At 44.7% G+C, this 25046-nt stretch overlaps 1 protein-coding gene and 1 long non-coding RNA gene across 3 annotated transcripts in view; one reads left to right on the forward strand and one right to left on the reverse strand.

Moving 5' to 3' along the window:
* The first annotated feature begins 246 nt into the window (after nucleotides 1-246).
* Nucleotides 247-25046, forward strand: part of CALD1 (caldesmon 1) — a 192555-nt gene continuing 167755 nt past the window's right edge. Inside the window, exon 1 of one of the 2 annotated variants that reach the window (XM_036010922.1) lies at nucleotides 247-581. The gene's annotated coding sequence lies outside the window, so the exon portion shown is untranslated. The remainder of the gene's footprint in view (nucleotides 582-25046) is intronic. The other variant, XM_028525749.2, reaches the window with a different exon arrangement.
* On the reverse strand, nucleotides 6775-20256 carry LOC118497189. The gene is made up of 3 exons (XR_004899725.1): nucleotides 20245-20256; nucleotides 20059-20061; nucleotides 6775-7490 (listed from the first exon to the last, which is right to left on the reverse strand). It is a non-coding gene; the product is annotated as an uncharacterized LOC118497189 (long non-coding RNA).

Below are 25046 nucleotides of genomic sequence, written 5' to 3' on the forward strand. Positions count from 1 at the left end.
CCCCCACCCGGACTCAACTTACAGACTGTTAACTTTTAGTTTCCTAGACGGCTTTCTCTTTTCAAGTTCCATTTGTGTTCTACAAGACAGCCTCTTTCTCCAAGATTAACATGTCTTATGATCGTTCCTGACAATGGATTCGCTTCCAGAGGCCCTGCGAAGGATAACCAAAAAAGGGCATGGAGCAGGCTGGTTTTGGCAGCCAGCGCGCAGTTTCTGAGCTTTTTAGGTCTTGGTTTTTCTGATGAGTGATTTCCTGAGCATGCCTAGGGAATGACAGGCATCTCCACGGGCAGGCTGCATCCACCTCGGCCGAGGTGTCGTCATTGGCTGCCTATTAGAAAAACCTACAGGACAATGCATACCACCGGCTGCCGACTGTAAACACAGGGGATGTGTGTTCACTTAGCACGGACTTCTGGGAGGGGCTAAGGAAGGGCGGTCTGCCGTTTTATTGAATAGAGCAGTGTGTGCCCGGCTGCCTGCCTGCCTGCCTGCCTGCCCTCTCGCTGTGCTCCCGCTGGAAGAAATCGGTCCTTCCTTTCGGACTCGGTCCCCGGGAAGAAGTTTCAGCCTATGAGGTAAGGCACAAAGGACTTTCTTTTCATCTCTTCCAAGAGAGTCTGGGGACTTTCCCCTCCCGAGGTGCAGTCCACATTCCTGGCCGAAGTGGCCGGAGATGCAGGACTGTAAAAACCAATAAACCATGCAAACTCTCCGAGCCAGACGGAGCTTCGCTGCCCTGCAGATGTTCCCGGAAGACAAACAGGATGAGGTTTCAAGTTTTGTTCTCCGAGTTGGGACAGGAGGAGAGAGCGTCTAGAGACGTAGAGGCGGGGACCGCCGGCAACTTTGACGAGAGTAGCCTTTTGTTTAGGAGTGCGGTGAGGGGTTTACCTGGCCGCCCCGGGCCAGGGTCCCTGCGCCTGCCGTGCCCCTCTGCTCACGTCGGCCGTTTCTCCTGCATCTTTTATTACCAGAGATTTAAAAAAGGTTTTGCTTTTAACGACAACAATGACTTCTTAGGGTGATGGGAAGCCAAAAAGTGATGCACTTTTTTTTTAAAAACCAAAGGCGTTTATATTTTATTCTGCTACCAGTGTTTGAGACTAGACTTCTAGAGCTGGGAGGAAATCAGGTCAGAGGGAGACAGAGCCCTGACCCTGAGCACTGGTTGGGTGAATGTAACTGATCTGCTATTTGCTTGGGAAGAAGATGCCTACCACAGTCTGTTTCCTATAAAACCTAAGAATCCGAGAATGCATGCGCTGGTGGGTGTGTTTTTAGGAATCGCTTTCAACAGCCCACCGAACCATTTCTTGAGAAATCTCATTTTCTGTTTGAAAGTGTGCCCGAGCATGACCCGATTATTTGAAAAGCTGTAAGTTGCAAGCGTGTCCCCAGAAAGGGAGGAAACAGTTTTTCGTTGCAAGATAGTCAGACATATTTGGGCAACCGCAACAGTAGTATCAGGCAGCTGGTCAGTGGTAGCCTGGAATTCCTTTTAGAAAGAGCTGATGGTAAAGGGTGGGGGAATTTTAGTGGTGTGGCAATCCACGGTCCAAAAACGTGAATGAGAACCAAGTAGCTGGTGTTCGTAGATCCCTTGTATGAACAGGTCTGTGCAGACTTGTAAACTGGAATAGTAAATAAAATCTTTCTACTATGTTTGGCAAAACCAGACATGTAGGACTGGAGCTGGAGTGAAGGCTAGGAGACAACGTGGCCAGAAGGGCAAATCTGATCAATTTCAGAATAAATCTGGATATTCAAGGTTCCAGCTCCAAACGGCTGGCTCTATTCGATTTGCATGCATGGAGCGAGGTGGTTTTATGTTTGAGATTCGGATTCACGCAGTCGTCTTTTCGCTTTGTATTTAGAAGTCGGGGGATAATTTTCTTGAGAATGTCTCTTTCTCCTTCCAGAGGTGATACATGATAACAGAATTCCCTGTGAATTTCTTTTCCTGGAACAGTCCTGAGTACGTGTGAGAGAGAGGCTGTGGGCAAGAGCTATAGTTTGATTATCGTCCTTCCCGCGAAGAGGTCAGGTTCCAAACTATCTTCACAGTGTTTTTCATGTCAATCAAAATATGGAAAGCAATTTCTTTTCAACTGTCCTCCAAAACCATGTAGGGAATGCAGTTTGGAAGGAAATCTGTAATCTTGGGATCTGAAGATAAATTCCGTTTTGAAACCAACATCTTCAAGTCCCTGAAAGTTCAGACTTTGCGACCGCCACTTTCTCCTCGCTTCACGCGCTCTCACAACCATAAGAACGGATTTTTCAGAGTAGTCCTTTAAGTGACTCTACTCATACTGTAGTGATGGAGCAAAGGGCCTCGGTATTTTACTGTGTGTTAAACTTTAGGCAGCTCTTTGTGCTCCTTTCCTCCTGTTGAGTACCAGCTAGAACGCATCCCCCTAAACAGGGAGGTAAAGAGAGCACAATGGAACTGCTGTGCAAGAATTTTCATTCTGCTAAAATTATTTAATAAAGAGAAATACAAAGGCGCACACACCGGGAACGTGCAATGCATTAAACCATTGGTAATAACGTGCAGGGTTGTTTCCTTGTTCAAAGCCAGTAGAAATGTGCAACGTAAATATTTCAGACAAAAAGATTCCTTTAGCCCTGGCCGATGTGGCTCAGTTGGTTGGAGTGTTGTTGTCCTGTAACCAAAAGGTCATGGGTTCTGTCCCTTGTTAGGGCACATCCCTAGGTTTCGGGTTTGATCCCTGGTCCAGGCATATATATGATGCCTGGCCTGGGCATGAACAGGAGGCAACCTATTGATGCTTCTCTCTTGCATCGATGTTTCTCTCTCTCCCTTCCTCCTCTCCCTCTAAAAGCAGTGAAAAATGTCCTCAAGTGAAGACAAAACAAAATTTTTTTAAAGATTGCTTTACACAGATACAATTCTTTCATAAGAGAGGAGAACCAGGTTTGAACTGCAGCTTGAAGGGTTTAAATGAGATACATATAAGCATGCCCTGACCATGAGGCTATTAATAATTCTAACTGGCTCCAAAGACTGGCCTGGGGAATCTTCTTCTCTGGGGCAATAGGTTGGTCCTGTGCCCGGCTGTGGAAAGTTCCAGAATCCAGCCTGGGTAGTCCCTGTTCTGATAAGTAAAAAGAACCTCAGTAGGCCTTCTCTTACAAACACATGTAGTTGTCTCCATTTGTCCTATTCACGGTAGCATGTTTACTAGTCCGCCATCCTTTACGAGACACAAAAGTGACTTATCGATGGGCATGGAAAGGGGTTAGCTTGGTCCCCAGCTGCCTGCAATCTATCACATGTCTCAGAAATGTGGTGGGGCGAGGCTGTGGTGGGGGGACAGGGGAAAATGCTGACAAAGTGGTATGCAAATTACATGGTAGGGCTAAGGAGGAGGTTAAGAGGATGCTGCCAAAGAATTTCCAGACTTTAAAAAAGAGTTTTCTGGGTAAATTCTCTCAGAGCCTGAAAATAGAACCATTAGCTCCTTACTGCAAGTCCTTCATCTGTCCGGCCAACCCACGTGTTTTGGAGAGAAGCCCATAGGTTCTCAGCAGTTGGGGAATTAAAAGAGATACCCGACTGGCCTCATGGCCATCGCTTACCCAGTATCCCTAATTATCTGTTCCTTCCTCACATTTGAGGGTCCTTGCGTGGTACCTTCTGGATCTTAGTTCTTTCTAGAACTTCGAGCCCAGAGTCCAGGAAACACTGGTCCACCCCAGTGTTGTCTAAGTTTTGCGTTTGATAATCAAAGACAAAAAAGACACGAGTATCAGGAGGCGGAATAAGATGGGTCATCAGCGGTGCGAGGCCATACCCAGGAATCAGAAAATCTGAAGATTCGGTCGAGTAGAAGACCGATGACAGGGCGCTGACAACAGAAAGGCCGTAGTAAATGAGGCAGCCCCTCTGCCTCCAGCCAAAAGCATGGAACTAATCCCAGCATGTCAGGCCGGGGGCCTTGTGGGGAGGGCGAGATAATCAGGAGCACCTGGCTGTGGTTCCTGCTGAGATTGAGACCAGACTGCCCCCTGGATCTGGCCTCTCACCCCTGTGTGCCTCAGTCTTCGGTCTCCCCAGCTGGCTCTGCCAGAACCGACTACCCGTGGCACCCTGCACTTCCCTACCCCTGGTCCTCCACCCCCACCACCGTCCCCAGCTCCTCCATCCTCAGGCCAAAACGGGGCTTTCCGGATCCAACACATTGACAGTTTGCAACGGCCCAGCTCTGGGATGAGGCCCAGGGAACGGAAGGGTCAAGCCCAGATGTGTTTGAGAGAAGGAAAAGCCTCTTTCCTTCTTAAGGCAGGAGAAATGTTAGAGCAGGCAGAGTGGGGGGTACAGTGATGTGTGTGGTGAGGAGCCATGCTGCTTCTCAGCCCCAAGTGCACAGTTGGCTGGCAGAGGTGAGGGGACAGGACGGAAGGGATGACCTTGAGGAAGAAGAGGTGACGGGTGGCCCTGGCAGGTGTTCTTCTCTGTGTTGTTATGGGCGCCTTTGGGAATCTGTAAAATCTCCAAGTCCTGATGGCCCTTCGTGAACCCGCTCTTTGTGACAGACCCTGGAGAAACCCCTGAGCTGGCAGAGGGTGGGGGTGGGAGTGGTGTGAAGCCTTCATTTCCGTGGGACACAAGGATGGAGGGGTCAGAACAGGAGCAGAGGTGTTCTTTCTAGTTTCCCCCGCTCTTTGGAAGGAAGAAAGGATGTGTAAGTACCCGGATGTTTAGAAGGCGATGACCTCAGGTGGCCTCCATTTCAAAGAAGAGGAGACCACCTCTAAAGACGCATTTTCTGGGGAACTCGTAGGGGGCGGAGAGCTCAGAACAAGGATTGCCACGCAGCCTTGAGGGGACCGTCGAAGGAGAATAATTTCTTCTCAATATTTTCAGTGCGTTGGGTGTTCTTTGTAAGTACTCATTTTAGTATATGGCTTTTCTTTGAAAATATATAGGATGGATAAAGTGAAGATAAATGGCTTTTTAATCATTTCCTGAGGCTTTTGGCATTGTGCTGTGAATATGCGGATGAAAGCACTTGACTTGAAGGAAATCATCTCACTTGGAGAGAGACACATTAAGGAGGAATATATGTAATTAGTTCCTTTTACACCCACGTGTTACATTCCCAAGCTTCGAACCAGGCGGATTTCACCTCTGTGCTAACGATGGGCAGGACCAGGGCAGGACCAGGGCGGAGTGCCAGAGGCAGGAAGGACATTAGTTCCGTGGGACATGAAATGCAACAATGGGCTGCCCTGTGAGGGCGAGAGAAACGGCAGAGAAACGGCAAAGATCAGAAGTCGGGCAGAGGTTTAGAAGCCAAGGGTTTGCTTAGCAAGACAGTGTATGGGCAGGTACAGTGACCACGTGAGAGCACTTGGCACAGAGCTCGGGGCAAGGAGACCCCAATGTTAAATAGCTTCAGTAGCTCCAGCAGAGGGACAGGATCACAAGATACACGCGGAGTAGTAAAGCGATGGGATCACGAGGCAGTCCAAGAGCAGAAGCCAAGCTAGGAGCAGGGTCCAGGGAGAGTGGGGTGGGAATCAAGGTGGGTCGAAGGCTCTCAGTGGGCGTCTGGGTGCTCCCGTTACTGTAACTCAGCTGTGGCCCATGTGGCTGCTTCTTTCTGTTGGTCTGCAGACTGGAAAATTCCTTCTGTGCTTCCCGGTCAGGTTCTGAAAGGAGGATCTGATTGGTTCAGCCGGGAACTATTGTCTTTGGCAGATTTCTTAGGGGACAGGAAAGTTTACTGGCATGCTTACGGATGAATTACCAGCCGGTCTGGCAGCGGTACTCATCCCTGGGGGTGGATAAAAAGCCCAGTGGGCAATTCTAGTTAGAAGAGAAAGTTAGACATGGAAGGCAAATTAGCTAAAATGTCCAGCAGCTGTGAATGAATATCATTTGAATGTTTTTTTTGGTGACTGAATTCCTAGAGAGGCAAACACCCAACATCAAGGTTATAGAGTCTGTAATGACCACTTGGACATGGCCCGGTGAACCAGTCTTGAGGGAGGTTAGCCTAGAAGCTTGCACTGCTGATACTTGAAAAGATAAGAAATTATCCATTTTAGAAAGATTCCAAAGAAAAACACTTGGATGTTTTTGTTGGCAAGAAGCATCGTGGAGTCATAGATGTGATATGGTTCCTTCAAACTAAGGCAGTCTTTAACATTCAATAAATAATCATCTAATAATTTTAAATCATAAATTAATTTTAAAAAAACTACACCTCATGGTGAACCCCGAGATGGAAGGTTGCTGCACCAAAACTAGTGGCTTCTCTGTGAGTGTAAGGTTTAGTCCTCACCCAGGGCCACAATGTAATCTTTCATTCACTGAGCACCTGTCTCGTTGTCCGTTAAGAAGAGTCAGAAAAGGAATGTGTTCTGTTGTGGGCTCATTCTTCAGAGAAGCATTGACAAATGGGAATCCAGGGCTGAGCGTCAAAGGCCAGGGGGTGTCAGAAGAACAGAATATGAGGACCAGACAAGGGGTCTGGAGCTGTTTATCCCAAAGGAAAGAAAATGTAGGGGCCACGTGGATGTCTTCAAACGCTGGAGTACTTTCATGTAATGAAGGGAGGGGGTCTTTGTGTTTGTCAAGACACTAGGGCTGGATACACATAGATTCACAGCTTTTTTTTTTTTTAAAGGTGGGCGGGGACTTAGAAGTCATTTAGCCCAGGGAGTGCAAATCGTTTTTCATCCGTTTGCCAGCTCCAAACACTTGGTAGTGGCTACGTGGGACACCGTGTTGAGAAGGATTCTGAGGCTGAATCTAAGATGACTGGGGTGAAAATGCTGTCACCGACAGTGATGTCTCTCACGGAAGAAAAGGGCCATTGCTACCCAAGGGCCGTGTATTTAATGTTATCGATGTGGTCCTTAGGGAGGTTTCTCACCTCTGCACCCCGGATCCCAGAGGCCCTGTGGGAGGTAAACAAACCCATATGTAGTAGCAATTTTTTTGACTAAGTAAATACACCTTACATGATGTTGTGCTACTATTTTTCTAATTATATAGCTGCATCATGCTGATAACAATGTTCATTTATTTTACGTAGGTATTGGATTCATAGTAGCTTTTGCTATTGTGTTTTCTCAGTGGGCCTAAAACAAATAATTATACTGTGTGTGGGAAGGCTGGGGCAAGAAATTGGGGATCTTAATGAGAAATTCTTTTTAAAAATGAGCAGTGGTTTATTTTTTGTGTTCCTAGCCACAGCCAGTAAAATTATACATATATTTGTAGGTTTCTTTGATCAAATGTCATTAAGATTCATAAAGGCAGGAAACATCTATTTTTTTGTTATTGTTAATATGCCCCCTGTGCCTGGCACATCACAGAAGCCCGATACCTATCTGTTGAATGAAAGAACAAACCGAGTGACTTGACCAAGGTCACACAGGTACTTCGTGGCAAAGGTGGTCCCAGGACCCACGATTCCTAAGTCCCAGGCTGTTAACTGGCCACAGTACTTGCTACCTGCTTCTCCTGCCAGCAAGAGAAAAATGCCCCATTGAACCCTTTGTGGACTGGGAGTATTGGATGTAGCCCCATTTGCCTATAATCTAGTAGGTTTTGACTAGTGTCTTAAATCAGAATCAAATGTAGGGATTTTTGAAAACATACATCCCTGATGATTCTGGTCAGCGGGTCCAGCGTCTGTGGTGTGTAAAAACTCCCCGGAGATGCTGCTAAAACGCCCTGACGCAGAAACGGTTCTGTACAGCTGTGCTTAAACTAATTTATAGTATATATTTGGAGGAACTTACTCCTCAGGAACCTAGTGGTTTCGTTTTGAATCATTTCTTTCTCAAAGTTACAGCTGTATATTCCAAAGCATCGGTTTGGCTGGAGAGCCTCCCAGGGAGGACTCCAATACTTATCCCAAAATTCCTCCGGCGTCCAGTACTCTTACGGTTTGGGCACGGAGCTATCAACCCCGTAAGGTCAAGCTTTCTGATGAAATTTCCAGTGTTTGCTTTTGCAAAGTGTTGGAAATGCGGTGAGAATACAATTTCTCATGGTATTTCCACTTCCTGTTCCAGGCACCATTACTAAGTGAAATTTAGGCTTCGGGGGAAGGGTGAATGAGGACACATTTTAAGTATTTCTGTCCTGAAGGTGTTACTTTAGATATTTAAGTAACCAGGACAAACAAAGGTTTTTTTCTTTTCTTTTTTCTTCCACCCTCCCTCTGTTCTCTGCTTTGTGGTAGGGAGTGTACAGATCCTGGGTGGGAAGAGGGGAGAAATTTCCTCCACCCTCATCCCACATCTCCTGTGGCTTAGAGACTTCCCTGGGCTGCCCTTTTAGAAGCAGGTGAGCCCTAAGAGATAAGAGGTGTGGAAGGCGGTGGGGGATTTGCTTTTACAAGACGGCACCTCCATCTCTAGGGTCTCCCTTTATTCACTGGTCAGGAATGAGGTCCTCTGTGTTGCGCAGAAGAATCTACCATATGCAGAGCACCAAGTACATAAATTATATTCACTGAGGACTGTAGAGCTACAGGCACCTTCTGCATGAGCGACCTGGAACAATGAGAATGCCAGATTGTTACTATATTTGTACCGATGCTATTTGGTTTACAAAGCCGTGCTTCCACTGTGTACATGAGGGCTGGGGAAGGCTTGCTGGGGAAGAGCAGCTAAAAAGGAATTAGGTTAGGATCCACGTCTGTGTAATGACTGCATACTGACTTGGCCTCCTTCTTTCCCTCCGACCCTGGGCCCCCTCTTCATCCACCCTAAATGGCGGTGGGTGGAGCCAGCTCCCGCCAGCTCCCAAAAGCCAATCGTTAAATTGTCAAGACTTTGAGAACCAGTTCTTAAAGTCATTTTTAAAAGTTAAATTATGTAAGCACAAATAAAATATTGAAAACCAAGGTAACCAAGCCTCAAACTCATCCCGTCCTAATTATTTTATGGTGTTTTACTATTCTCTATGCCCTTGAGGTCACTTCCGCCGGTGGTGTCTGTACGATGGAACCGCTGGAGGATGCTGCGCAAATGAACTGCTCTTTCTAATTCTTTGTTCATTGATGTTACCTCGAGAGCTTGCACCGCGGAAATATGCAAATGCCACAGATCAGACGCCCCTCCCCTCCTGAGCCCCCAGAGCTCATTGTCAAATATTCACTAGCACACCTAAGGTTTCAAGATGGAAAAATTAGCCTCTACGCAGGAGAGCCGATCAGAATGCTGCTGTTGTTTATTTGCGTGCATAATGTATGTTTATAATTGCATATTTATTTGTTTACTCACCTATTATTTCTTAAGCGCCTAGAACATAAGCACCCTGAAGTCAGGGACCTTGTGAGGGGTTTTCTGTGCTGTGACCTGAGCCTAAAAAAGGGCCTTACCCCACACATAGTAGGTGCTTATTGTGTGAGTTACATGATAAAGGAATAAATGCTCATCCTTTCTTCTTGATAACTCGGAAGCCAATATTCATGTTCGAACTCACTGATTCCTTCCTAATTATATCACCACTGAGTGTTTCGAACAGTACTTGGCACAGGCTAAGCAGCTTACACCTATGTATCAGATGAAAATCAAATAAATATTCTTCAGAACAACCAAATTTACAGAGGAAGAAACTGAATGACAATGAGTTGAAGTAACACACCTAAGGTTACATAGCCCATAAGTGACAAAGCTAAGATTCAAACCTGGGTAATCCGGCTCCATAGTCCCCGTGCTCAGCTACTAATTGCACTGTCCTCTGCTAATTACTCTCCTCCACGGAAACTCCCGATGGTGGGACCTGTTTGAGAACAGACTTGGGAATCAGAAAGGCTGGAGTCTAAATCTCCAGTTTACCATTTTCTAACCTGTTTTTTTAAGCTATCACGAGGGTATTGTTATTCCTCCCTTTTGGAGGTAGGTGTTCTCAGGACTAGGAATAGTATCACTAAACTGCTTTGCACGTGAGTGGCTGTCATCCGTGACTGCCTGTGGAGACTCTCTGTAGGCCTGGGGCTCCATTGAGTCCCACCGCCCTCAGCCACGCCCGCTCCCACGGCCAGAACGTAGATGGGACGAGAGGAGCCAACTTGGACGATAGACACCCGTTCCAGGAAACCCTAGTTCAGGTCAGCATAAGCACTCCCTGACTAAGGGTCTCTGTCCCTGGGGTCGGACAGCCCTGCCCTGCAGCAGCAAGCAGCCCCCAGCCCTCCCTTCGCAGCCTCTCGCCTTCTAACTAACCTTTCCTTAGTGTGGCTCAAGGGTTTCCTTTCACCTGAGGCTGGATTGCTCTCGCGGTTGTTAGTACTTCAGACCTGGACTGGGAGAGGGAGAGAGGAGTAGATTGAGACTCACCTGCAGGAAAAAAAAAAAAAAACCCACTGAACTTGGGAGGAAGAGTGAATAGAAATGGATGGAGAGTTAACCTGAACCCTGATAGGTCAGAGGTGGTGGAGAAGATAAGCTAGCTCATTCGGCTGCCTTGAGGGCACGCTGCTCTGTGACGGGCACTGCTGTGAAGATAACCACCTCTGGGCAGTAAATTAAATAACTTGCCCCAAGTCGCACCACTGGCCAATGGCAGGGCTGGAGCCAGCAGGGCTCCCTGCCTTCCACCCTTTCCATTTCCCTACAGCTGTCTGTTCTGTGTCTCTCCTCGGGAGAGCGATGGAAACCAGAGCAGGAGGTTTCCATAACCAATCATTATAATTTGTCAGAGAGCCACACTGCAGTTCGAGCACACTGTCATTCCCTGCCATATAAGGAAGCGGGCTAAACACCATTTCTTCCACTACCGACTCGAGAGATTACTCAAGGCGGAGCGAGACAGGATGGGCTTCTAGGCCTGTGGCAGTTGAAAAAGAAAAGAAGGAGCCTGCAGAAATCCTTGGGTTTCTGTTTTTCCCCCCACCCTGGAAGCAGAGATACTTGAACAAGCAGGTTTTGCCACGTTTCCCCAACCCAAGGAGAGATGTTCTGGAATTAGGTACCGAAGGATTAAATTCTTCGTTCAAAGACATTCAACTGTTTTAGTGCTTGATTATGCCGAACTCAGATATGCCAAAGGCCACATCAGAGCTGATTCTGTGAGCACTGGGGGGGGGGAGGCGAGGACTCCTGTACCTCTCTCTGCAATGAGGGCCCATTCGCCTGGCCAGCCATTTGCAAATAGAGTATTTATCAGTAAGACTTCCTATTTGAGCTTGGCCTTCCTGCTCCAAACACAGAATATTCATGGGATCACTCTCCGCCTTAATGAGCAGGCACAGCAGGGACTTCAGAACATGGCCCCGGGCCCAAATTCATGGAGGAGGAAGAAACTGAGGCGTGAGCAGCTGGTTATTTACTCAGAATCATTCAGTACAATTTTGCTATAGATGGTGCCTACTCTTTTGGATAACTCTGAGAAGAAACTCTTTGTCTCTGGAAAATGAAAAAACTGAAAATTCTGGACAACTTCTCCTCATTCCCATCTTTGACCAGACGGCCTCTGGGATATTAGTTTTTTAAAAGCTACTGTAACAAAGGACCACAAACCAGGTGTCTTAAACAACAGAAACTTACTGTCTTTCTTTATTTCTTAGATTTCATTTCTTTATTTTTAGAGAGAGGGGAAAGGAAGGAGAAAGAGAGGGAGGGAAATATTAATGTGTGGTTGCCTCTCCCGTGCCCCCTACTGGGGACCTGGCCTATAACCTAGGCATCACAGGCTGGCGACCCTTTGGTTCACAGGCTCAATCCACGGAGCTACACTAGCCAGGGCCAGAAACGTACTGTCTTCCAGGGCGGGAAGCTTGAGGTCCAACCTCAGGGTGTCGGCCGGGTTGGTTCCTTCTGAGTGCTCCAAGGAAGGCTGTCCCGGACTTCTCTCCTTGGCGGGTAGGCGGCTGTCTTCATGTTTACGTAGCATTCTCCCTGTGTGCGTGCTTGTCTCCAAACTTTCTCCTTTTAGAAAGATACCAGGCAGATTAGATTAGGGCCTTTCCTAATAACCTCATTTTAACTTCATTACCTCTGTAAAGACCCTGTCTCCAAATAAGGTCCCATTCTGAAGTATTGGGGGGTAGGACTTCAGCATAAGAATTTTGAGGGAGACACAATTCAGCCCATAAGATGCCCTAATTCGAATTGATAGTAGAAATCCATATGCCATACTTTCTGAAACCTTAAGTGCCAAAGATCCCACAGCTGGCGGTATTCCATCTTTCTCCCTCCAGGTCTGGGGAATGCCTAGCTAGAAATCACTTGGCCTTTTGAACTTGCCCTTGACATTTACTTTCTGTCTTTCGCAATACAAAATTCTGATCTGGCAGAGTCAAAAGAGGTCTCTGAAATGACGCACAGAAGTCCAGCTTCACATTCTGTGGCCTGTCTGTGGAAGCCTGTGGCAGCTCGGGAAGCCAGGGGGGCAGACAGTCTGGTATGCGGCCATCAAATGTGGGGGAGGGGGCTTGGTGGGGACGCTGGGCCCAGGTGGCTGGCAAGTCTGAGAGGCAGAGCATGCATGGTGGAGGGCAGTGGCGTTGGAGCAACTGGCCGGGGAGGCAGCAACAGATGAGACCGTAAGCGTGCACAGAGTGGAAGGCAAGGACAGCCATTTCCAGCCATGTCAACATTTTATTTATTTACTTATATTTTTAGAGAGAGGGCAAGAGAGGGAAAGAAACTGACTGGGGATGGAACCTGAATCCTAGGCATGTGCCCCGACTGGGAATCAAACTGGAGAACTTTGGCTTTTGCCAACCAACAGAGCCACACCGATCAGGGCTATTTCCAGTCATTTTTATGCATGCTGCTCATGACCACTAATCCGCAAATACAGGGGGAAAGCACTAGAAGCCTACACGTATTTGTGCTGGGAATCATTTGTCTCCTGTCTTTGTTTCCTTCTATCTCTTCTCCATCCATCCTTAAATGTTTGCACCCTGTTTCTCTCAGTGGCCCGTGAAATGTATCTGTGTCCACCATGGTTGGTTACACACAACCCACACATCACAGCTCTGTCCTTTTCCTCTCCTTTGTTTAGCCACTCTTTCCCTGTATGCCTTCCTGAAAGTTCTTCCTGGCGTCTGTTTCCCGGCCTCGGTCCTGCTGATGGCTGCTCGCTGTCCTGGCCAGAGGCGATCTGCAGGGAGGGTGACTATACTGTTATTACCCAAATCAGGGCACTTTTCATGGGGGATGGGGGGAACAGTTCCAGACTCGGACTGGCCCCAGCAACCTGGGGTGGCTATCCTAGCCACGGTGCAGTCTTCTGCCCTCCACCCATCTCACTTCACCTAGCAAACTCTCCCTAGGTTTCTGTACCTTAAAAAAGAATCAAGCCCTGGCTGGCGTAGCTCAGTGGACTGAGTGCGGGCTTCGAACCAAAGCATGGCAGGTTTGATTGCCAGTCAGGGCACATTCCTGGGTTGCAGGCCATGGCCCCCAGCAACTGCACATTGATGTTTCTCTCTCTCTCTCTCTTTCTCCCTCCCTCCCCTCTCTAAAAATAACTAAATAAAAAAAATCTTAAAAAAAGAATCAAAACCACTATGTCCTGATTCTTCTTTATATTTGCACCCCAAAAACCTTGATAAATTTTTGTCGATGTGCATTTCTATTTGCCCTTGTCCCCTCCTCACTCCTTCTCCTACTTTATTCTGGGCCTTGTCTCACCACTTGAGTTCCCCTTCCCTTTCCCTTCTTGGTATGGCTTTGACCGTATCTCAAGGAGGGCAGTTTTGTCTGCTGTGACACACGCAGGAGAGATTCCCTGCATTTCTGAGACAGAGCTGAGCACACACACACACAGTCACTACCACCAGCAGGTGTTACAGGCTGCGCTGGGTCTCAGGTGAGTCCCATTGGATGATACAGCACTCCAATACTCGTCCACAGTAGAACGGTCTCTGCGTCATGTAAGGAGCCGTACCTAGAACTGTCATGGTCATGCAGACATGTTCTGTGTATGTGTCAGGGATCTTACAGGCCATGTCTCCGACATGTGGACACACGTACCCTTAGAGGTCAAATCATAATGCTGAAAAATAAAAAGAAAATGGCAGTTAAAGCTAACTGTGCATTGCCTTCATTATGACTTAAGCAATTGGGGCCACTTTATCCTTTCAAGTAATATACACTGAAGGCCCAGCGATGGCTGCTATAGGGTTAGCACGCCCAGATGTAAACTTTGAGGCAAAAAGACAGAATAAACAGTAACTTAGGTCCCTTTCTAATGTAGTTCTCTTAACGATTCAGTCACCTGCAACTTGGGGTTCATGCTGAAAAATTACATTTAATTATCAGTTAGGGTCGTGTGAGGAAGGACTGAGAAAGGCAGAACATTTTTCTCTTGTAAATTGCTGGAGCCCAGTCCCTGGATGTCTGAAATACTTGCCAGGGTAGCTCTGAGTCCGCTGGAAAAAAAAGTGATTCTCGTCCTTTTTATTTAGTTGTTTCCTTGGTTTAGGATTTTGACCATAATTTTCTTTCTCTCCCTTTTTCAAGTACCCTAACAATGAATGGAAGAAAAACAGTAAAAGAAAATACTTCATGGAAGGAAATAGGATTGTGTTAAAGTTCCCTCCTTCCCTCCCTCCCTTCCTTCTACCCCCGGTACCCCTCCTCCCCCAGTTCCTCCCTTCCTCCTTCTCCTTCTATTTTTGACTTATTCTCCCATTGAGATTTATACAGTTGGAAATGTTCTATTGCTGTGAGGCTTTATGCTTTAGCCGTGATGGCTCTCTGTCTCTCTTGATTAGATATATCTTTTTAAAAAAGATTGCTGAGGCAGAAGGAAGAATCAAAATGCTTCCATCACGCTCAGCAGGGTAGGCACGTAGTTGTGGTGACCGTGAAATGGAAACATCTACTGAGGAACTCTCTGTCGCCCCCTAACGGTCCGGAGTGATTATGTCCGCCGGCCAGGAACTGCCGGCCCACCCGTGTTTGAGTAAACAGGAAATGAGAAGTGGAGGATTTGGAGAATTTTTCAAAACGTTCACCCCTTTCCCTATTTCTGCTCTCAGATCTGTTGAGCAAATAAAACAATAACTCTTTCCATTGGGAGTAGTTTCTAGCCTGCTGATTATTTTTCCCAAGAGTGTTTGCACTACGGTGTCAAGTTTTTGGTATCTTGGCCCTTGTGTTTTGCAGGGGCCTCCGATTCCAGAAGGTGGTCTGGTAGGAGAGTGTTCCGGCTCCTCCCTCGTGTCCACAGCTGATAACCTGTGTGACTTTGAAGAGACTCCCTGTGCCTCAGACTCCCTGATTATAAACCAGCAATGGCTTTTCCCTCTCGGTCACACTCAGGGAGGGAGGGAGTGCTGAGATCTTTCATGTAAGGCACTTTTGCTGGTATGTGTCTTTAAGATACGGTTTCCTTTTGTTTTGGTTTTGAAATACTCTATAGAGACTTGATGGTTTTTTGTGGGGGCGGGGCATGTAAGTCATATGTTTATAAAGGAAACTCGAGATTCAGAGTTTAGAGTTGGAGGTTTCCAAAAATGAGCCCATGCATGACAGCTTCAGCTGACTTCTAGGGCGCCCCAAACCCCCTTTTAGACTTCCCCCGTTTTTTTGCTTTGCTTCTAGAGCAAGTATGGTTCTTTCCATCCTCACCTTTAAAAGCAATATTGACAGTCATCTTGTCTGGAGACAATCTGAAACTCCAGGGTGCTGGAAGAGGATGGGTAAGACAGATTATTAACATCCATTGTTAATGTTTACAGTAATGTGGTCCGGAAGGGTTTGAAAGCTTTACCCCACACGATGGCACACGGTGAACAAAGCAGTTCTTAGAATCACGCTGTCCTCAGATTCACTCGACTTGTCTTTCATTGGCATTTGCACTTCCGTTGCGTGAGATTGCACATGGAAAAGCGCTGTGCTCTGTGATGTCTTTGATTACAATATCTGTAGCCGAATATGCGGAAGTTTCAAAGTGCCCCAGGAACTTAAGGGCAAGAGCAGAGGACAAACATGGAGCCAGGCTTGAACAAGCCATCATACGGATGGGTCAAATTGTTGATGTTTATAATTTTAAAAAATATTTTTATTTTAGAATAGTTTTTAGATTTATGGAACAGCTGCAAGAATATGACAGAGTTCTCTATCATATTGTTAGCATTTCCTTTATTGTTAGCATTACTGTGCACATTCGTGAAGCTAATAAAACAATAGCGATACGTTATTGTTAACAAAACTCCTTAGTTATTTGGATTGCCTTAGGTTTTGCCTAATGTCCTTTACTTTTAAGCCCCTTAAAACAGTCATATTTTATATGGTAAAAATTTAACATGAACTTGATGGATATATTAATGGAACTCTAGTACACAAGTGAAAATTGCATAAGCAAACTTTTCTGAAACATATACAGGGTCCGGTATAAATAACACCCCCACTTTTATTACAAACTCTTTTATTACAAAATCGTAAGCATGTAATTCTGTAACGTAATAATATCACACTCAAGCACACCATGTGACATTTTGGGTGAAATGTTCAAATTAAAACTAAAAATCCTGGCTGTGGCTCAGTGGATTGAATTCTGGCCTGTGAACCAAAGGGTCACTTGATCGATTCCCAGTCAGGACACAGGCCTGGGTTGTGGGCCAGGTCCCCAGTAGGGGGCGTGTGAGAGGCAACCACACATTGTTGTTTTTCTCCCTCTCTTTCTCCCTCCCTTCCCCTGTCTCTAAAAATAAATAAATAAAATCTTATAAGAAAAACTAAAAATTAATACACCCACACTATTACCCTACCAGCCACACTCAAGCCGGCGTGATTTCTGCTGGACCCTGTGTGTGCTCACCGGACCAGCTGAGGGCTTTCCACCTGAAATACCTTCGATCTTCTCTGCTCTCTGCTTTGTTTCCCTTGAGATCACCAGCAGATTCCTCTGCCTGCTCCACGCCAGAACCAGCCGGTGCCCGAGGTGATAAGATCCAGCAGCACCGTCTACTCACTCCCATTCTACAGTATGGGGCAAACGCACCAGTAAAAATGTTAACCTGGCCATTGAGCTGCTGAAACTGTGCCTTTAAGTAACATCATACCTCAGTTACTTGTAAGACCTTTCACGTGAATGAAGGTAAAAAGGAAGACCTAATCCAATGATTGCCAAATCTTGAAACCAGTAGGATTTGACGAGTTTAAAAACACCGCTATTAATGAAAGCTACCTCCTACTAAAATATATATATATCATGGAGGGCTTGCTTTGGAGAAATCATCTCAACAAAAGCCTCCCATATACTGAGCTTCCAAATGTTCTTTGAAATAGGAGTTAGTAGCAGATAATAGCAGGAAAAAAATCTCTTTAATTCAGTTGCTGCTTTGGAGCAACTTGATGATGTCAGGCAGGTGACTCAACCTTCTGGGGCCACAGTTCTTCTCATGAGGGGTTGTGGTCACTCCCAAGGTTGCTCTAACCTCGTTTGGATTTGTGGCTTTATAACTTTCCTTCGTAAGGTTTATCGCTGTCCTTTCTGTCAGGGATCCTTCCTTAAATGTCATTGTGCTTTTACCGGCAAATCACTTTAAAGGGGAGAAACGGCCAATTTGAGTTGAAATAGTAATTACAAATGAGTTGCTTTCAAGGTAACCAGTTATTTCATTTATAACAGTTGGTTTGTTTTTAAAGTAGATTCTATGTAGAGATACACTATAACACATGCAGTGGGATGAATAAAGATGAACATATATAATGCTGAGGAAATGTAGCTATCTTCCTTGGTACCTTCATATCAAAAAAAATTAAGTGGAGAAATCTACTTATCAATGACTAAAATAAATATTTCTTGACTTAGAGGTAGCCTTTAAATCCTCCTCATAAAAACAGTATCAGCACTTTGCTTTGGTTATGTAAGTAAAGCTGATATGAGACACCTTTCGTAAAGGGAGTGATTGAATTGACTCTCAAAAAGGAAGACATCAAAGTCAAGGAAGAGAGTCAAAGCTCAAGACTCGGGGTACAAACGGTTACTGGGTTTAGCCATCTGCTTCGGTCCTTCCCGTTCCACATGTAGCTGTAGCGTTTACATAAAAGTCCCTCTCCAGAGGATCAGAAAGAACGGATTTATGGAACCAGATGTGCGTTAGCATTTCTACAGGTGTGGCTCTGCCGCTGAGAGAACACGCTGTACCAGGGATGGAGTTTCTTATTATGTAATCAATATAAATTACCGCTAGACTTTTACAGAGGTTGATAAAGCAAACATGTGTCATTCGGACTGGCCTCCTGGTATGTAAAGGAAACTTGCTTCGCTTGGGGCACCGCGTGCAAAAATGCACTATTGAGTATTTTTGTGAAAGGCTTGGTAGCGAATCCCATCAGCGTGGTCAGGAAAAGTCATTCCGTTCCGCGCACAGAGGGAATAGCTGGTGAATAGATGGAAATGGTGTTTATGTGTTTTCCTTCATCAAGAAAGACAAGGAACAGTTCATAAATATTTATAAAGTCTCTCAGCATCTGATAGGAAAGGGCCAAGAGGATGAAAATGATTAAAAGACTGGTGAGAAAAAACACACAAGAGAAGAGATGAAAAAGAGTAGCATTGGTTCAGCTAAACAGGCAAATAGCCCATTTAAATGGTACAGAGAGCCAGGCCTAAAACCAGGGCTATAAAAATGATTAACTTAGTAAATTTCAAAGCATTTGACAATGACTCACAAGAAGAGAATTTAAACATTTTAAATAGTAAGAGTAAAAATGTTGATTAGCTTTTTGTGTCAATAAATAACACAAGTGGTTTTATCTTATTTAATTTTTTTTCAAGTTTTATTTTTTAACTTTTCAATTACAGTTGACATTCAGTTTTTGTTGTTGTTGTTTTGGCTGTACAGCATAGTGGTTATGAAGTTATCCCTTTGACCATTCTAGTACCCACCTGATACCATACATAGTTATTACAGTATTACTGACTATATTCCCTATGCTGTACTCTACATCCCTGTGGCTATTTTGTAATTACCAAATTGTATTTCTTAATCACTTTACCTTTTTACCCAGCCGCCCCACCGCACCTGCCAGTTGGCAACTTGCGGTGTGTTCTCTGTGTCTATGAGTCTGTTGCTGTTTTGTTTGTACATCTATTGTGTTCTTCAGATTCTATGTATAAGTGAAATCATATAGTATTTGTTGTTGACTTATTTCACTTAGCATAATACGTAAGATTTTAGTCTTTTTTATGGCCAAGTAATATTTCATTGTACATATGTATCATTTCTCCTTTTTTCAATTGTCTATTAATGGACACTGGGTTTGCTTCCATATCGTGGCTATTGTAAACAATGCTGTAATGAACATAGGGGTGCATATATCTTTTTGAATTAGTGCTTTGGATTTCTTCAGGTATATTTTCAGAAGTGGAATTGCTGGGTATAGCGTAGTTCTATTTTTAATTTTTAAAGAAGACTTTATTTCTTAGAGAGAGGGGAAGGAAGGGAGAAAGAGAGGGAGAGAAACATCAATGTATGGTTGCCTCTCATTCATCCCTTACTGGGGACCTGGCCCACAACCCAGGCATGTGCTCTGACTGGGAATCCAACTGGTGACCCTTTGGTTCACAGGCCAGAACTCAATCCACTGAGCCACACCAGCCAGGGCTAGCTACCTTATATTTTTTTTATTGGAGCATTTAGTCTATTTATATTTGAAGTGATTATTGATGAGTACATAGTTATTGCCATTTTATTATTCATATTTCAATTCCTTTTTGCCCCCTTCATTTTAAAGAAGTCCCTTTAATCCCTTCAACATTTCTTGTAATACTGGTTTGGTAGTGATAAACTCATTTAGCTGTGTCTTGTCTGGGAAGCTATTGCTCCTTCAGTTTTAAATGATAGCCTTGTTTGCTATAGAGTAGTTTAGATTAGATGTCCTTACTTTTCATCACTTTGAATATTTCACGCCATTCTTTCTGGCCTGAAAAGTTTGTGTTGAGAATTCAGCTGACAGTCTTATGGGAGTTTCCTCATAGTAGTTTATTAAATGCCTTGCTGCTTCTAAGATTCTCACTTTGTCTTTTAACTTTGCCATTTTAATTATGATGTGTCTTGGTATGGGCTGCTTTAGGTTCATCTTTATGGGGACTCTCTGAGCTTCTGGCTGTGTATGTCTTCTTTCCTTTGCCAGATTAGGAAAGCTTTCAGTCATTATTTCTTCAAACAGATTCTCAATCCCTTGCTCTCTCTCTTCTCCTTCTGGTTACCCCTATAATGCAAATGTTGTTGTGCTTTCTGTTGTCCTAGGATAAAAAAATCCTCATTTTTAAAAGACATTCTGTTTTCTTTTTACTGTTTGGATTGGGTGCTTTCTGCTACCTTGTCTTCCAAACTGCTGATTTGATCCTCTGCTTCGTCTAATCTGCTGTTTATTCCTTCTCATGTATTATTTCAGTTATTTATGCTTATTATCTCTTTGTTGAAATTTTCACTGAGTTTCTCTGATTTTCCCCTAAGTCCCTTGGGCATCTTTATAACCATTGTTTTGAACTCTGTATCTGGTAAATTGCTTGCCCTCATTTCATTTAGTTCTTTTTTTCTGGAGATTCCTCCTATTCTTTTATTTGGGATGTGTTTCTTGGTTTTTTCATTTTGGCTGTTTCCCTGTGCTTGTTTCTGAGTATTAGGTAGACTTTCTACATTTCCCAGGCTTGGCAGGATGTCCTCACATATTAGGAGTCTTGTGGGGCCCACCGTCACAGTCTCACTGGTCAGCTGAGCTGGGAGTATGCAGGAGTATCTCTTGTGTGTATTATGTGTGCCCTCCTGTGGTAGCTGAGCCTTGACTGACAATGGCATGTCGGTGGGTGGGATTGACACTCAGGATGACTGGCTGTAAGGAATGGCCATAACCGCAGCATATTAGCTGCTGTGCGGGGACTGACCCCACAGAGCAGAATTTGCCCCAGCGGGGTCTGGCGCCTGCCAAGACCTCCCTTTGAGTGTACCACTTGCAGAGCTAATTGGGTAGTGCTCTTTTGTAGTCTGAAGCTGGCCATCAGAAGTGTTGCTTCTGGGACCTCTTGGGAGGGATTCTGGTGCAAGTCAATGTCAGTTGCTGCCCGTGACTAGCCCGGGGCTACCTGTTAGGACCTACAACGTGATCTCCAGTTTGTAGATCTGCAGCGAGATCTGTGCTAGGCTTGGTTGCATGTTGGAGGAACCACACTGCAAACCAAGACCAGCTGCTACTAGTATTGGGCCTGAGGCACATCAGCAAAAGGCCCAAGGCACCTTGAGATCTGCTACTGCTTGCTGGCTGTCCATAAAGCTCAGCTGCTGAAAGAACCTTGGGCAGAAAGCAAGCCGGGTGAGGCAGGGTCTCAGGGAGCCACCAGCGTGGGGCAAATGGTGTTTACCAGGTTACTACAGATTCAGATCTGGCACCAGTGCTGGGTCTGAGGCCCCTCAGCAAAAGTCTCAGGGTACACTGAGGCTAGCTGCCAATTGCTGGGGGCCCACAAACCTTTGTGATGACACAGGGTCTTAGGAAGTTGTAGGGTGTAGCTAGCGGGGTTCGCCAGCTAATGCAGATTCAGATTTATTTCGATGGGGGGGAGAGCTCAGTCACAGAGACAATGTTGTCTGTCCCTCCAGCCCTCGTCCTGAATCCACACAACTCAGTTTCTCCCTGCATGTCTCTGGCGCCCCCCAGGCTTGACAGAATTCCTCAAGTTTTTTAGGAAAGACTGCACTACAGGTCTAGGCTGCTTGCGGTGGAAAGAGCCTCAGCCACGAGCAAGTTGGGCGGGGTCTCAGGGAATCATCCGGGTGGAGCTGGTGGAGTTTACCAGGCTAGTGCAGGTTTATATTTAGCCTTGTGGCGGGGAGGCTCGACACAGGGTCACTGGTGATGGTCCCTCAAGCCATTGCCCTGAAGCCACATAACTCAGTATCTCCCCTTGTGTCTTGGGCACGCCTTGAGGGGCTGCCCTTCTGCTGGAGCCCAAGGCACGTGCCTCCAAGCAAGAGTTTTTACTTGGGTCCTTTAAGAGGATGACTGGGTTTCCAGCAGCTTTCTGTCTCAGCTGGGTGGATGAATCCCCACGGATTTTCACAGCTGGATGTTCTGTGAACTCCTCTTCCTGACCCTGGTATCTAGGCTGGGGAGTCCAGGGTGGGGCTGAGAACTCTTGCTTCCTAGGGGAGACCTCCGCAACTGAGGTGCACTTCCCGATGCTCAGTGACCACATGTGGGTGTGGGGCCAGCCCATTTCACATCTCCACTCCTCTTACCAGTTTGGACATGGCTTTTCCTTATATCCTTAGTAATAGGACTTCCGTTCAGCCAGTCTTCAGGTGGTTATCCACGTTGGTTGTCCTATAATTTGTTGTGGTCACGGGAGGGGGGGAGCACATCGTCCCCCTACTCTGCCATTTTGAGTGGAACCTGGTTTGAACACTTCTACTTTAATACTTCTCACTTGCTGAAAGCTTTCTTGATTTATTTTAACTCTGTTGTTCAAATTTCTTATAGCCTTACTAATTTTTAAAAGTTTCTCAATCTATGAATTTCCAAGAGACCTGAGTCAATGATCTCCCACAAAGATTGTGTCTCTGTCTATTTCACTTTTAAAATTAGCCATCATTGTTGTTAAAATTAGTCATGTGCGAAAACAGTATGGAATTTCCTCAGAAAACTAAAAATGGATCTGCCTTTTGACCCAGCAATTCCACTGCTGGGACTATATCCTAAGAATCCTGAAACACCCATCCAAAAGAACCTAAGCACCCCCATGTTCATAGCAGCACAATTAACAATAGCCAAGTGCTGGAAGCAACCTAAGTGCCCATCAGTAAATGAGTGGATCAAAAAACTATGGTACATTTACACAATGGAATTCTATGCAGCAGAAAGAAAGAAGGAGCTCCTACCCTTTGCAACAGCATGGATGGAGCTGGAAAGCATTATGCTAAGTGAAATAAGCCAGGCAGTGAAAGACAAATACCATATGATCTCACCTTTAACAGGAACCTAAACAACAAAACAAACAAACAAGCAAAATATAACCAAAGACACTGAAATAGAGAGCAGGCCGACAGTGACCAGAGGGGAGAGGGGAGGGAATTTCAGGGGAATTTCAGGGGAGAATGGGAGGGGTTTACAGGAATAAATATAAAGGACACATGGACAAAAACTAGGGGTGGTGGAAATGGGAGGGAGGTGGGGAGGGAAGGGTGGGTGGGCTGGGATGGGAGTAATGGACAGAAAACTGTACTGGAACAATGATTAAAATAAAATTAGAAAAAAATACAAGAAAATTAGTCATGTGTTTCAAAGCTATGTTGTTTGATACATATACATTCATGATTTTTAAATCTTCTTGATGGGGAATTTCTTTCATTATTAATTCACCTTAAATTCTATTTTGTCTGCTGGTAGTGTTGTTACAACATCTTTCTATTGTTATTTACTTATTATATAACTTTAAATCTTTCATTTTTCAATGTTTTTGTGAACTAAAGTGGATGTCTCATAAATAGCATGTAGATAAATATCTAAATTTAGTAAGAGAGGTTTCCCTCATTTCATGTATAACCTACAACATAAAAGTGCTAAATTTTTTAATTTTTTAAATTTTATTTTTTAATTACTTTTTTAATTTTTAAAGATTTTATTTATTTATTTTTAGAGAGGGAAGGGAGGAAGAAAGAGAGAGAGAGAGAAACATCAATGTGCAGTTGCTGGGGGCCGTGGCCTGCAACCCAGGCATGTGCCCTGACTGGGAATCGAACCTGCGATGCTTTGGTTCGCAGCCCGCACTCAATCCCCTGAGCTACGCCAGCCAGGGCTAAAAGTGCTAAATTTTTATCTCTAATAGTAGAAAGTCAATGTCTAACATTAGTAAAGGCACATATCAAGACCATTTGGTGCTGGTGGAAGAATAGACAAATAGATCTGCGAGACAGAAGAGAAGCTGCAGAAATAGACACCATCTTCCTTATCTTTCCAACATTAATATAAATGTATAAATATTGCTCCTGACTGCAGAATATACTATGATTACATTTTATGTTTTATACTACTGCCTTCCTCCCCTTTAATGACAGTTTTCTGTCACTAATGTGAACACCAAGCCCTTTTCAATATGGTCAAATTAGGTGATTAACATTTCTTAAAAATAAAGTAAGTCTTTTTGGCCCTGGCTGAGTGGCCAGTTGGTTGGAGTGTCATCCTCTACATACACCAAAAGGTTGCAGGCTCGGTTCCTGGTCAGGACACATACCGGAGGCAACCAATTGATCGATATTTCTCTCTCTCTTTCTTTTTCTCCCCTTCTCTTTTCTCTCCTTCTCTCTCTTTCTCTCTCTAAAATCAATAATAGAAAATATCCTCAGGTGAGGATTAAAAAATTTTTTTAAGTATGCTTGCATTCATCTTCTAGATTCCAGTGTTGATTTTGATGAGTCTAATGCTGTTTTGATTCCTGAATGTTTGTATGGTGCCTGACTTTTGTCCTCTCTGAACGTATATTGGGTTTTCTATTTACCTTTAATATTCTGAAATTTTACGACAATGTTTCCTATTATCGTTTGGACTTTCATGCATTCTGTTAAACACTTCGTGGGCCTGGTCCACCTAGAAAAGTACATCTTTTGGGAAATTTTCTTACATCATTTTGGTGATAATTTTTTTCTTTCTATACTCCATGTTCCCCTTCTCTCTCCTCTGGATCTCCTAAACTGATCCTCCGATTTTGTATTTTCTCAGATAATTATTTTACTTTTCTCTATCTTATGGTAGTATTTGGGAGGTTTCATTAATTTTGGCTTTATATTCATTGTTTTTAACCATAATATTTTTAAATTTCTGGTTGTTCTTTTGTTGTTGTTGTTGCTTTGAATGTTCCTTTTTATAACATACTGATTTTTTCCCCAGAGATTCAATAGTTGTATCTCCTTGGAAGTATTTATATTTTAAGTGCTCTTCTGTTCTGCCTCATCCTGTTTTCTCTGGAGTTTCTATTTTCTGTTGTTTGTGCCCTTCTCTGCCTTTTATTCTCTCCTGAGAATCCTGCTGATGTCTGACTGCCTGTCCCTGTGTAGAAGCGAGGCAATGCAAAGCTGATTAGACGC

Source organism: Phyllostomus discolor, chromosome 10 (genome assembly GCF_004126475.2).
Source record: "Phyllostomus discolor isolate MPI-MPIP mPhyDis1 chromosome 10, mPhyDis1.pri.v3, whole genome shotgun sequence".
NCBI classification, from domain to species: Eukaryota; Metazoa; Chordata; class Mammalia; order Chiroptera; family Phyllostomidae; genus Phyllostomus; species Phyllostomus discolor.